Consider the following 11,816-nt stretch of genomic DNA (forward strand, 5'->3'; position numbering starts at 1 on the left):
CTGCTCTCCCAGAGATTCTAATTCAACAGATCCACGTGGGCACTCAGGGATCTGCAGTTTTTAACAAATACTGCAGGTTACTAAGGGGCCAGTAGGCACCAACAGTGCCGTGTGCGTCCCCACCCTGTAGCTTCCCTTCCTCTAATTATCCTGCACCCTCCAAGGCCTGGCATAAACTTCTATCCACCTCCTCTCACCACTCCAGCCCAAAATACACTCTTTCTACTCGATTCTCATTTGTCACTCGCCATTGATTACCAGGTATCATTAGTTATCCTTTTAAGTACATTTGCTTTGTGTTCCTCTGGAAGCAGGGGCTATGGCTGCACGTCCCTGAGTCCAAATACTTGCAGACTGGAGCAGGCCCTGTACAGCTGTCAGCACGGAGGGCTTGTTTTCGGTTTCCTGGCTGGGCAAGGGTGTCAACAGATCTGAGCTCCATGTGAGGTGCTGCTCTTTCCCTCCTCCCTGGAGTTAAGTCAAATAGGATCAGGGTTCTATTCTAAGGGACCCTACCCCTCCCTGCCCCTCCCGCCAGGAAGACTGGCATGCATCTTGGTAGCAGAGGAGGAGGGCTGCCTTAAAATCATTTTCATGGACTATGGACAGGAAAAGACTGGCATGCCTAGGATTAAAGAGCCCAGGATGGGCTTTCAGACTTTGAAACAAGTACTGGCAGGCACACCCATCAGCGGCCTGGGCTCCGAATGTTCATCTGTGAGCTGGCGGTTTGGAACTTAGAATATATTTCCCACCCACAGAAATAAACGTGGTAAACTAAAGCATCTGAAATGAAAGCTGTGATGAACACAGCATTGTTAAGTGCTACAAGACGGTGTAGGGGTGGGGAGGGGGTTGACAATGAGACTGATCCGAAGTTCTTTCTTTCTTTATTTTAACCTTCTTTTTGGTTCTTAAGGAAAACTAAATTTAAGGAAAGAAGAACAAGGAGCAGGGAGATCCTTGTACAGATTCCATGGAGGTGTCTTTTAGGCACTTTTGAGGTCTTTAGTTTTGTTTGTTGTTCAATTTAAAAATACACAACAGAGATGAGGTCTCCCTATGTTGCCCAGGCTGGTCTTGAACTCCTGGACTCCAGTAATCCTCCTGCCTCAGCCTCCCAAAGTGCTGTGATTACAGGCATAAGCCACTGCGCCCAGCCCAAGTTCTTTAGAGGTTGATGACATGGGCCAGGTGCAGTGGCTCATGCCTGTAATCCCATCACTTTGGGAGGCCGAGGCGGGTGGATTACCTGAGGTCAGGAGTTTGAGACCAGCCTGATCAACATGGAGAAACCCCGTATCTACTAAAAATACAAAAATTATCCAGGCGTGGTGGCGCATGCCTGTAATCCCAGCTACTTGGGAGGCTGAGGCAGGAGAATCGCTTAAACCCAGGAGGCAGAGGCTGTGGTGAGCCGAGATCGGGCCATTGCACTCCAGCCTGGGCAACAAGAGCAAAACTCCGTCTCAAAAAAAAAAAAAAAGAAAAAAAAGAAAAAAGAAGAAGAAGTTGATGACATGAATTACTTGTGACACATAATTTCACAACTTACAACTTTTTGCAGAAAACAAAACTGCTTTTACTCTGTTACCGTAGTATATTTAAATGTGGACGAGGCTGGGAAAGAGACTTGAGAAACTCAAAACAGGTGATGTGTTAGATTAAGCAGGATTACGAGTGTCACTTACACCTTCTAAACACTCCTTTACTGTTGTGATAAATACAATTTATGCAATAAGTAAAAATCAAGATAAAACACATGGGAACATGTCCACACACAGCTTCTCTTTTCCTTTGTACGGGTATATTACTAAGATTACCTTTGTGTAAAACAGACATGATTGGGCCCACAAAGGGACCCAAGACAGGGAGAAGAGGGAAAAAGCCCCAGGGAGAGGGTGCTATGAAATAAGGGTGGATTTACCTGTGGCTGCTTAGCAAGGTGGAAGAGGGAAGCGGGGAAAAACAGGTTTGAAGTGGAATTACAAAATAAAATGGGAGTGGAGAAGAGAAAAGAGAGGAGAAACTGGCCCATTTCTCTGGGCGGGGCATGGAGGGGAGAAGGAGAGGTGAGGTCAGGTGAGGTGAGGCTGCTGGAGGAGAGGGGTGCATCCAGGTGGAGAGGGGGCGTGGAGGCCACGTGCGGCCACCTCTTCAGCCACAAGGTGTTTGGAGTTTGGGTGTTGCTGCTCAACGGTGCCTCTACTCTTAGGTCAAACATTTCTGAGATGTGCTTTAGTGTGAGTCACACAGTTGGGGACACTCACGAAAAATCAGTTCATCCTCACACACCATTGCATCAATCTAGTTCTCAGATATGCACTGAGATGAGAGCAAGAAAAGCTTTCTGACCCCTAGTTTACAGTCTCACAAAGTAACACTGTAAGCTAAAAAGGACATCACTGAGACAGTGGGGGAAATGGGAATATGAGCTGTATGTGTGATAATAGTATTGTATCCATCTCCAGTTTCCCCAGCATGAACATGGCGCTGTGGTTATGTACCAGAAGGTCCTTGTTTGTTGGAAATGTATGCTGAAGTATTTAAGGAAGAAGTATCTGGAAGTCTGCAAACTCTCAAAGGTTCAACTATATATATTAGTTGAACCTATATATAGAGAGAGTGTATATATATCTGTATATATACAGATATACACTATATATATCTGTATGTACAGATTATATATACTATATATCTATATATACATGATATATAGCTGTATGTATATATACAAATATATAAAAGGCATAATAATATTAATGATTTTACATATTACACATATCAAATTATATATATACTGCATATGCAAAAATTAGATCTATGCATAATTAGAGTGACTTTGTACACAAATTGGCAAAATGTTAACTGGGGAAAATGGACCATATCTCTGATTTTTCAGTTGAACATTTTCAAAAGAAAAAATAATTCTAGCCCTCAGCCAGTGCTGGGAAACTTCCAGTCAGCCAAAGCTCCCTGCTGGCCAGAATAGCTTATCTCCCCTCTCCCCTCCAGGCTCCTCCCTCTCTGTTCCTTCGGCCCAGCTCCCCTCTCCTGAAACACTGAAACACGAGAAAGGGCAAGCTAATTTGATTCGCCTTTTAAAGACGACATGCCCACCATTACGGAGGGAAGAGAAGAGAGTGAAAGTACAAGAGTCTCAAGTTCCAGGCCTGGCTCTGTCCTCATGAGCTGTGGGCGAGCTCGAGCCAGCCACACACAGAGCTACGGGGAGCAGAACCCCTCCCTGGTCCTTCCGGGTCTCACACTCTCTAATTCTTGGCCCCTTAGAGAAAACAAATCGGCTTATTTTATTTGACAGTTCAGTAACAAAGGAAATGAAATGCACTTTCTTCCTGGTATCCACACAGAAAGATCACACCAAAACCCAGGATGGCAAAGGCCTATGTACTTGCCCCCTCCCACCGGCTGCCCACCCAGCCTGGGGCTCTGGGCTCTCCCGAAGCGCACAACGGGCTCGCTGTGTCCCCAACGTGGCTGAGAAGTGCTTGCCCAGATCACCACCTGGTCTCGTCACAACCCCTCCTGTCACCTCTGCCCTCCCTACCTCAAATAATGTACCTGAAGAACTTGACTTCACCATCCCAGGAGACCCTCCCAGGAGACAGACCCGTCTGTCACTCCTCAGTACCTGAAGGCCCTGGGACATTGCCTCTGTGTCTCCACATCACTGGGGTGCGTCTCTCCTTTTGCAGCCCAGGGGCTTCTGGGATTAATGGAGGTCCGTCCAGTCCTGGGTGCTAAAGAGCCTGTGGCTTAAATCCCATTAACAAATCCCCTTGGTTCACAGTTGGGATGGAAGCTGGGGAGCTGCTGCCAGGTTCCAGGGGGGCCAAAGGAAAGATGGAAATAATAATAAGACAGTCAGACTGCCTCACACCCACTTTATCACTACTCATTTTGTCACCTCATTAGACACAGGGCTGGGAAAACACTTGCTCCCATTTAAAAGCACGTTGTTGACATTCAGTAAATGAGCCTTTATCTTCCCAGTCACCCAGAGCGAACAAAAGTCAGGCTGAAGGGACCAGCCGCTGCAGGGACCAACATTTCTGAATGTGAACCAAAGTCAGCACGGTGAGCTCCACCTGGAAACACCGGGCTGTGCAGGCCGATGGTGGAGCCCGTGCACACCCTAGAAGAGCAATTTGCCTTTCTGCTCAGGGAAGATCATTGATGCCAGGTTTCTATGAAAGGCTAGTTTCATGTTTTCCCCTGGATTCCTCCTAGAAAGATGGGAGTTTTCTTTCCTTGGAATGTCATTTTGCCCAAGCCCAGAAACAGATTCTCTGTAAGAGCAAGGGAGTGTGCCTCACTTGTCCCAGTGTGGACAAACAGGCACTTTTATGAGAGGTTTCGCTCCACACCCACGTATATTCCATGAACACTGCAAACCTCAGGGGAGTGCAGGCGGCTGTCAGTAGCCCAGGGACTGGACAGGAAAATCGGCGCAGCCCAAATTTGTGCTGCCTGGGGGCTGTTTCTACCTCACCGCACCCTGGGCATCTTGCAAAGGGCATTTGGGCGGCTGGGGGGTTATTGGGCCCCTGTTGGTTGGATGTGGTTAAGGTGCGGGGCTTAACTCACGTGTGTCAGAGTATGCACAGCCTCTGCCTTAGAGTGAAACCCGAGGGGATCCCCAGGAGACCCTGATTTGAAGGTGATCTCTGGGTAGAGAGTACTAGCCCTGCAGCATTTTTGCACCATCGTTTCAACTCGTGTTTTCTTCAAGTGGAGAGGTTAGGGTCACAGTTGCAGAGTGAGTTGGAGGGGACTCGGACATCGTGTTAGGCAGGCCTCCTCATAGCCCCTCATTTAGAGCTGAGGACCACGAGGAGCTGATGTGTTACTGGGAATAATTAAGGTCTGAGTTACCTTCTCAACAACAGCCAAAAATGACTGTATAATGTTTGCTCTGACTGTCCAGACATCTTTAGAAAAAGTCAAGTCATGACCATATCCTGTTGATTCATGAAGTCAAATTAAAATTAAGCTTCTTCAGGAAACCCTGCCTTCTATGTTCTCTCCAATTATACCATTCATTCCACAAGTAGGAAGCAGAAGGAGCCGCCACGTATTGGCTTAATGTCTGGAGTTACCTGTGTTTCTGTTTGGCAGGGGACATCCAGGGTGTTTAGGAAGCAAGCACCTGCTGTAAGAAAGAGACTGATCCATGCTCCTAACCCCCCCTCCAGCCAAGCATCCCCATTCTTCAGGCACCTCACCCATTTGCAAAACTCTTCAACATGCCTCTCCAAGTTTCATCAAAATGCTCAGACGACTCTAAACATCCCCCAAGAGGAATTCCTGAGGTCTTTCGGATTCCATTAAAACATCAACATTATTCCCTCTATCCCACTCCTAGTATACATATATTTCTTAAACAACCAGATTGGAAAAAATGTGTTTGAATATCTGTGTTGGTGGTTACATCTCTGAGAGGTCTTAGATGGATCACCAGAGTGTTGAGGGAACTTTTGATTAACTGCGAAGCAGTTCCAATCTGTTCTTTAGTGGGAAAAAGAAAGAAAGAAAATAGAAAAGCCCATGCCCCAAGTGGCTCAATTTACACAAACTTCCTAAGAACCTGCGTCTCACTCATCCATGCTGGAACGGTCACTGCAACCCGAGTGCGTGGTAGGAAAATCCAAACCCTGGGGCCTCAGTGGCTTCACAGAAGCAAGTAATGGGACAAAGAGTCAAAGCTGTGTGCTCCCTGCCCTCCTAAAAACCCAACACTGACGCTGCCCACAGTTCTCTGTTTCATTAAACACAAGTCCCAATGTCACCTTCTTAGACATTTTTCCTATGTAACTGAAGGCAAAACACATTAAATATTTGATCTCGTCTTCCTATGATGAGAGTTAGCTAGCAGGCTCATAAATAATCCATTGACCTGGTTCACTTTTCTGGACAAAACTGATCGTAAAAATACACACACAAAGCCTTTGCAATGTCTGATTCAGAAATTCTACCCCTCTCAAATTCTTCAGAGTCCCAAATGGAAAAGGAACAATTCAATATGCAAAAGCCCCAGTTCAGAAGAAAATCTGCTCCTTAGCCCAAGACCCAAATCCACTCTCGAGCTCCAGAGAGCTTTTTTTTTTCAAGAACAAATTTGAATGTACACAATTTTCAAGCAAATGATGGTTATACCCTTCAACCACGCAGCACAGTCATTGCAGTTGGAGTTACACATAAATTCTGAATGGCCTGTGAGATGTCTGAGCGCGCCTCAGCTCTGACAGTGAAACCACCCAAGCGCGCGGAGACTGGGCCCACTTAAGCGCCACTCAGAGATTTCTCTAGCTATCCGGGCATTTGTGTCAACCAGAACTCTCCCTTTGCATAAAGCCACCTGCACGCGATGACAGTAAAGTAAAGATCAAACCTAAACCATGAGTTGAAACGAAAGCAACTTTTCCCAAAGCGCAGGGCAGCACTTTGCTCAAGACCCTCTTTAAGGGGTCTTTCGGGGGTCCTCAAGAGGTTGCAAAGCCACTGCAACCACAAAGGAACCCCCTACGCCCGCCCCCCAGGCTCCTTTGAGCACTCCACGTTCCTCGTCCCCCACCCCGGCCGGTCCGCTTCAGCTCTGGCTCTTGCTGAGCTTGGAGGGCGCAGGGCCAGGATCCGGCGCCCACCGCTGGGGCGCATACACGTCCTCGCCTCCTCGCCGGGCGGTGAGGCGCAGCGGTTCTCTCCCCCTCCCTGAGGCGGGGAAGAAGTTCTGGAAAGAAACGTGGGTTCGAGGCGGAGAGGAAAAGCGGACCCACCTGCAGGGCTGTGCCGGGAGGCTGGTCCCAGGCTGGGGAGGCGGCCGGGCCTCGCGCCCTCGAGGCACCGGGCAGCGCTGGCTGTGCGGAGGGGCGCCCGCGCGGCCGTATTTGTACCCGCGGCCCCTCACATGGTCTGATCTGTAGATAGCCGCCGCCAAAGAGCTCTTGAAGAATTTTTGCGTCACTTTGAGGCGAATAAACTTAATGCTTCCCCGCGGCCGCGGCTCGGCGCTCCCGCTGGATGGGGTTGCGCTCGCCCGGGAGGGGCCGCGCTACTGGGCGGGGTGCGCGCCCGACCCCAGCGCCAGGAGGGGAGGGACCCCCGACACACACACGCTCGCAGGGAGGAGCGGAGCGCGAAGCAGCAGGCAGGGTAGGGCAGGGCCGAGCGAGGAATCCTGACTTTCCTGCTCTTTAACTTTGCGGGAGGGGGGAGGCTGCACAACGGGGCACGGGGTATGCGCCTCCCCTGCCGCCCCCCTCCCCCAGAACGGCACATAGGGGTCTGCTGGTGCCGCTTCCTCTTGACCTCCAACACCTCCCCATCGCCCCCATCCCGAAACCTGCTTTTTCTTCCTGGGACGTTAACAGTACTTGGTACCCATGCGTTTATCTGACTGCTGGGATGTGAGTTCAGCTTAGCCTTGTCTAATTCCTCTCTGTCCCCAGAGTCTCACAATAAAGACTTCCACAATGAAGGAATGAAGAACTGGTTCTCATTTTGTTAACCAGCTACTGTTCAAAGCTGCGTCAAAACGGAGCACAGTGCTTTGGGAGGCTGAGGCGGGGGAGGATCGCTTGAGCCCAGGAATTCGAGACTAGCCTGGGCAACACAGCAAGACCCTATCTCTAGAAAAAAAAAATTTTTTTTAATTAACCGGGCGTGGTTGCCCGCACCTGTGGTCCCAGCTACTCAGGAGGCTGAGGTGGAGGATCAGCTGAGCCCAGGAGGTCGAGGCTGCAGTGAGCCGTGATGGAGCCGCTGCACTCAAACCTGGGTGACAATTTGAATTATCTGAAAGCGCCCAGCAGGAGCCTATTGTTTTGAACCATGTGCATGTTATTTTGATAATTTTTTTTCAAAAAGTTTAAAAATGGATTTAATGTTAATACCCTTTTTGCTAAAATTATTTAAAACTTTAAAAAGGGCACATGCAGTACTTGCTTTGGGTTGTCCCTGAGGCAGAGAGGAGAAGGCTCTACCTCTCCCCAAGAAGAGGCCAGGAACGATAGGAAGTAGAAGACCGAAAGGAAATAGCAGTAACAAGTTTGCAGCTCCAGAGAAGCCACAGCCCCTTGTACTTGGAGGAACTGACCCCTGAAAACTGTGCGGCCGGTTGGGCTGAGCGTCTAGAGGGGGACTGAGCTGGACAACCATGGGCAAGCGAGGGCGGCACCCAGCGGGAGGAGTCCGCGCGGGATTCTGGTGCCACCTAGACGCCAGGGCGGGGACCGCAAGGTGGGCGGGAGGCTTGGAGCCCGGGATGCAGGGGGATACTGGGAGGGTGCAAGGGGAATGCTGGAGGGGTGCAGGGGGGATTCCGGGGGGTGCAGAGGGTATGTTGGGGGGTGTAGGGGGATGCCGCGAGGGGTGCAGGGGGGATAATGGGGTTGCAGGGGAGATCCTGGGAGGGATGCAGGGGGTTGCTGGAAGGGCTGCAGGGGGGATGCTGAGCGGTGCGGGGGAGATGCTGGGGGGGGGCTGCAGGGGGAATACTGGGGGGTGCAGGGGGGATTCCGCAAGGGGTGCAGGGGGGATAATGGAGGTGCGGGGGGATACTGAGAGGGGTGCAGGGGAGATAATGGGGATGCAAGGGAGATCCTGGGAGGGGTGCAGGGGGATGCTGAAAGGGCTGCAGGGGGGATGCTGGGGGTGCAGGGGAGATGCTGGGAGGCTGCAGGGGGGATGCTGGGGGGTGTAGGGAGGATAATGGGAGGTGCAGGGGAGATCCTAGGAGGGGTACAGGGAGATGCTGGGAGGGCTGCAGCAGGGACATTAGGGGGTTAGGTGCTGGCATTCAGAGCGGCAACGCCAGGCGGGGGATTCCCCAACAAGCTTGGGAATTTCATCCCCAGGGGCAGCACCTGCATGGGGGTGGGGGCTCCTCCTTTCAGATGAACACAGTTGTCTGCTGCCTCCCACGTTCCACTTCTCGTTCTTTTTTTTTTTTTTTTTTTTTTTAGACGGAGTCTCGCTCTGTCGCCCAGGCTGGGGTGCAGTGGCAGGATCTCAGCTCACTGCAAGCTCCGCCTCCCGGGTTTACGCCATTCTCCCGCCTCAGCCTCCCGAGTAGCTGGGACTACAGGCGCCCGCCACCTCGCCCGGCTAGTTTTTTGTATTTTTTTTAAGTAGAGACGGGGTTTCACCGTGTTAGCCAGGATAGTCTCGATCTCCTGACCTCATGATCCGCCCGTCTCGGCCTCCCAAAGTGCTGGGATTACAGACTTGAGCCACCGCGCCCGGCCCCTAGTTCTCGTTCTTGAATGAGCATGTTTGTGCCCTATAGGCAAGGGCAACAAAAAACGCGAGGTGCTGTTTCCAGGAGGGCCAAAGGAGGGGGGCAGGGGCGCTGGGAAGAGGCGCCAGGACGGCGGCAGGGGTGACTTTAGCGCTTGGCCACCAAGACCAGGTCTGTCCAGTGTGACTTAATACTTCTTAACTGTGCAGTCTCGTGAACTTGACCTCATTACTCCTGGCCTTCCTTCTAGATTCTTTCTAGCCGAACATCCATTCCTGCCCAGCGCGCAGCCCCTCCCTACGGCACTGCCCTGTTCTGTGCGGGTGCTGCCTAGAGAGTGGGCACCCTGTGGACCTGGGTCAAATCCCGGCCCCCACCCTGTACAGTCGTGTGGGCTTGGCCGAGCTCCTTAACCTCAAGCTGTCTGGCCTTTGTGTCTCTGTCTGCAAAGTAGGGAGGATGATTTCAGTGGGCACTGCCCAGCTGTGGGTGGGGAAGGGACCAACTCCTTGCAGGCCCTGTGCGCTGGGCCCTTCCTCCAAGGGGGCCTTCGACCCATCCTCTGTCTGGCCGAGTGATCCCATCTCCTCCTCTCTTGCTCCCTGGCTGCAGGCACCCACCATTAGCAAACGACATTAGAATTACACAGACGGCCCCACCCTGATTCCCCCTGCCTCCCTGGCACAGTCCGCACACAATTGGTCCAGACCCTGCCCCTCTCTTTAAACAGGTGTTTCTCTTTCTCCTGCCCTAGGCACCATCCCACAGAAAGGACAGGCCCACCCGCAGGTCCTCACCTCCACAGAGCCAGCCCTTCTACCCACTGGAGCAGCCCCGCTCTGCCTTCCACTCATCGCCACAAGCGCCTTGTCCTTCTCCGGCCTCCCACTCCCTCCCTCTGAACCCGCACCGTGCTCCCCTGCCAGGCGGTCAGTCGACTGCCCCTCCCCGCCTCCAATTCAGGTGGACAGGTTTCAGCGTCCACCGCCCGGGAAGGGGCAGCCCCGCACCCGTGCCTCCCCCACCTCTGGGCCGCTCCTTCCCAGCCTGAGCCTGACAGCATGAGGAAGTCACAACCTTTGTTGCTTCAGAGACCTGGGGAGGCTGGGAGACCCTATCCTGGGCGTGGAAGGCAAGAGGGAGCCCTGAGCGCGACAGGAGGGAAGCAGAGGAAGAATCTAATATCTAATATCTATGACCTGCGTGCGCTTCAGGTAACAAACAGCGGGGAGCGTCGTGGTGGTTGGGGTTCCTTAGAATGTGAATGCAGGTGTCAGCGGGTGGCCGCAGGGAAGGGATGCAAGCCAGAAACCCAGCAGGCACCTGGGAAGCTTGGTGCTGGTGATGTATAGGGACAGCCATGGAGATGTCAAGGGCGATAGGTCCTGGGCAGCTGGGAAGAGGCTGCCAGGCGATCACCGCACGGCAATGTTTTTCTTTGTTCACCTGCTTGAGCCCAGAAATAGTGGGGCTTAGAAGCTGCTCTGGGGCTCAGAATAAACGTAGGCTTTCGCTTTGAGAGGTAAGGAGCACATAAATATTTACACCTGCCCCAAACACCGCCAAGAAAACCCACTTACTGGGAGTCTCAAAGGCCAGCAGTGAGTCCTCGGTGGAGCCAGCCAGGACCCAACCATGTGAATCCCGTGATCTCCCTCCGGAAGCCTTTGGTGCCATCTGTCTGTCCTGCCTCTGCCCTGTTTATACAATAAAGGAAGAAGGAGGCCCACCCCTCCTTGTGGGCTTTTTCTCAGGCCCAGGAAAATGCTGACAGTATTCTGTCCTTAGAGTGTCGTCTTGCTCCATTCCCACCAGCGCCTCCCCGACACCCCCAGTTTTTCCTGGGACCTGGCGTGGTTTTGGTGACTCTACATTCATGTTCAGTGGCACCTCCAAGGCAGGACTTGCTGCCACTGGGAACCTTGGGCTCCTCTCTACAGAGGTCTCCATGGGAGCCCCTAGCAGGCCCACCCCATCCAGATGAAGCAAGCTAAAGGGAGCTCCAAGCAAGGTCCCTTTGGGAATGCCGGGGGTGTGGGAGAGGAACAGATCAGGTTCGGCCCTAAGGAAGGCCAGAAACATTTGGAAGTAGGTTCATTTTGTCATTGGTCACTTTTCCTAGCTCCTTCCCCCCATATTCCTTCAGAGCCTTCTGCCTTTGCTAAACCCTCCTCCTAGCACCCCATCACCCGGTCTCCCACCTCCCTCTCCCCAGCCGCACTGTCCTCTCCACTTGAACTCCCGTTATCTCTTATCACGTGTTATGGCAGCAGCCTCACCACACCACCCACTCTATGATAGCACCCCAAACCCTCCCAGAAGCATTTGCTGGGCAAATGCTAATGCCAACAACAATAAGACTTTTAAAGCGCTTTCTAAGGCCCATAATTGACTCCCTCAGTCTTCACCAGGGGCGCCCCTGCTGCTTCCACAACCCCATTGAGAGGCACAGTCATAATTGTTTAAAATCAGGAAGTATTTTTCAGATTAGCGTCGACGTAAGTTTCCATTGCTACCCTTGCTTAACTCATTGTATATTCAGACTTCATGGAGAACT

The 11,816-nt window shown here is 51.9% G+C and overlaps 1 protein-coding gene across 2 annotated transcripts in view; it reads right to left on the minus strand.

The window, feature by feature from the left end:
- LOC105476813 (solute carrier family 6 member 4) overlaps window positions 1–7,046 on the minus strand; it is a 41,563-nt gene extending 34,517 nt beyond the window's left edge. Inside the window, exon 1 of one of the 2 annotated variants that reach the window (XM_011733027.2) lies at window positions 6,798–7,046. The gene's annotated coding sequence lies outside the window, so the exon portion shown is untranslated. Of the gene's footprint in view, window positions 1–3,652; window positions 3,829–6,797 lie in introns of those variants that run through there. The other variant, XM_011733034.2, reaches the window with a different exon arrangement.
- Between the last annotated feature and the right edge of the window lie 4,770 nt (window positions 7,047–11,816).

The sequence above is a fragment of the Macaca nemestrina genome, chromosome 17 (genome assembly GCF_043159975.1).
Source record: "Macaca nemestrina isolate mMacNem1 chromosome 17, mMacNem.hap1, whole genome shotgun sequence".
Taxonomy (NCBI): domain Eukaryota; kingdom Metazoa; phylum Chordata; class Mammalia; order Primates; family Cercopithecidae; genus Macaca; species Macaca nemestrina.